Source organism: Penaeus vannamei, chromosome 3 (genome assembly GCF_042767895.1).
Source record: "Penaeus vannamei isolate JL-2024 chromosome 3, ASM4276789v1, whole genome shotgun sequence".
Classification (NCBI taxonomy): Eukaryota; Metazoa; Arthropoda; class Malacostraca; order Decapoda; family Penaeidae; genus Penaeus; species Penaeus vannamei.
Genome location: NC_091551.1, coordinates 17,480,370 through 17,482,869, shown reverse-complemented (window position 1 = coordinate 17,482,869; position 2,500 = coordinate 17,480,370).

Below are 2,500 nucleotides of genomic sequence, written 5' to 3'. Positions count from 1 at the left end.
CCTGAAATATCTTATTGCATAGGTCCAACAGGATCTTTTGGGAGTTTTGTTATAGGTAAGAAATCATTTGTTATGGAATATCATAACTTGTTCAATCCTAATGTAGAGTTGCAAAGCTAAGTTCATCTTCCTATAGAGAAATGGTAAGTTGTAAGGATATTCTGCTGCAGCCCTACTAAAGAACATTGGGCGTTGTTCCTGTTCAGCTAAAAGGGCGGGGAATCGGGCGGTGTACGATGCTCCAGAGATCTCTGTCATGGAACTAACCACCTCATTTACATCTTTTTTGTTTGTTAGAATTATGCCATCTATCTTCAGATGTGAATGAGGAGACATAAGGTATCTGCAATCTCCGTCTAACCTCTTTTGACACTCGACTGGACTTGGCTTGGGTCCTTTGGTAACAGTTAAAGGTCACATCGCTGGGGCATCGTTTCAGCACCACGGTGCCACAGGCCGTCATTATCGTTTGTTATTTTCGGGAATGGATGCTTTGTGATGTGAAGCTATTAACAGTAACTTGAACACACTGGGAATTATTCACAGATCCCTGCTTTACTGCAGTTGATCTAAAACGATTCCAGTGTGCATGCTCAAGTCACGATCTCTTCACTCTGTTGGCTGGAATGCCATCCACCTTCAAAATTATTGAAAAGTGGTCGCTTCATGTAAGTCTTCCGTGACCTGTCAAGTGAAATCCAACTATGAACCAGTGGACAGGTCAATTTGGAGAATGCTCCAATTTGATTTGGATATGTGTGGGTGTGTTGCCATTCAGAAAAACTGCATTTACTCTTGAGAACAAGAACTTTAAGACCCTTCCCTACGACTTGCACAAAGTTTCTCGCCAGGATTGATACAAGCAATTGAAATCTCTCAACATTAAAAATGGATGGGGCGACTGCTCAAGTCGATCTTCCAAATCTCTGTTGAGATTATGTGGAAGAAACTAGACGGATGCAGCAGTGGAAGATAGTGTCTTTTGCGGTGGATGGCCTGAGAGGGAAAATCCTAATGCACCATCACTGTTACTCCCCCATGAGGTCTATTATCAAAGTTACTACAATGGGATTGAATTTGTAGTCGTCTCAGGGAAATCGGCTAATTTTTCCTGGTCATAGTCTTTTGTAAACATACACAAACAAGGTTACATGAAGCTATCACATGTTGTAATTTCTTCCATTTTGTATGTATTCCCTGACAGTTCCACTGGATCAAGCTTTTCAGTTCTTCAGGTTGACAAGCTACCTTTTCATAAAGTGTTTGGCAGCAATTGTGGTTGTAGCTCACCCCACACCTTTGGGTTCTTTGGATTTCCCTTTTTAGAGTCTTGGGAATGTATTTAAGGGGGTTAATTAGGTGTGGAACTAGTTTCCACGGACTTGTTTTGGATAGGCTTGAGATTCCTTTCCCAGGGCGGACCTGAGCATTTGGCTCAAGGCCATTCTGATTAGCAGCAGAGGCGACTGTGTATGTGGTGGCACTGCATTACTTCACCTGCTTATTTCTTGATTGTTCGTCACAAGTTGTCATGCTAACTTCGTGATTTGAAACGATCTTTACACACACACATATGTGTGTGTCTGTGCCATTGTGTGTGTGTATTTATCTATTTATGTATATATGCAAACATATATAGGTATATATATATATATATATATATATATATATATATATATATATATATGCATATATATATATATATATATATATATATATATATATATATATGCATACACACACACACATACACACATACACACATACACATACACATACACACACACATACACACACACACATACACATACACACACACACACACATAAATAGATAGATACATACATACATATATAAACACACATTCACATACTCATACATCCACAAACATAAACCAGCCCACGCACACACATTTGTATCTATCTATCTATATATATATATATATATGTGTGTGTGTGTGTGTGTGTTTGTGTGTATGTATGTATGTATACATACATACATACATACATATATATATATATATATATATATATATATATATATATATATATATATATATTGACGTTTTCTAAAAGAACTGGCTTATGGACTAAAGACGTGTATATGGGGTGTTTTGGACTATGATGATGATAATGATTATGATGATTATGATTATGATCACGGTCATGATTATTATGAGTATGTTAATAATCTTGATGATAATGAAGTAAATGAATCAATCAGTAAATACGAATGATAATGATAATAATAGCAATGATAATAATAATAATAATAATTGTAAAGATAATGATGATAATAATAACTGTAATTATAATAATAATTAAAATGTTTATAATGAGGATAATGTTAATAAAAAGGATAATAATCTTTGTAATTTTTGTTGTTACTTTTATGATTGTGGTCATTATTAATATTATTTTCATTACTATTATCACAATATTAGTAATAATAATTATCATTATGATTAATGAAATTTATACCATATCATATTCTTATGATT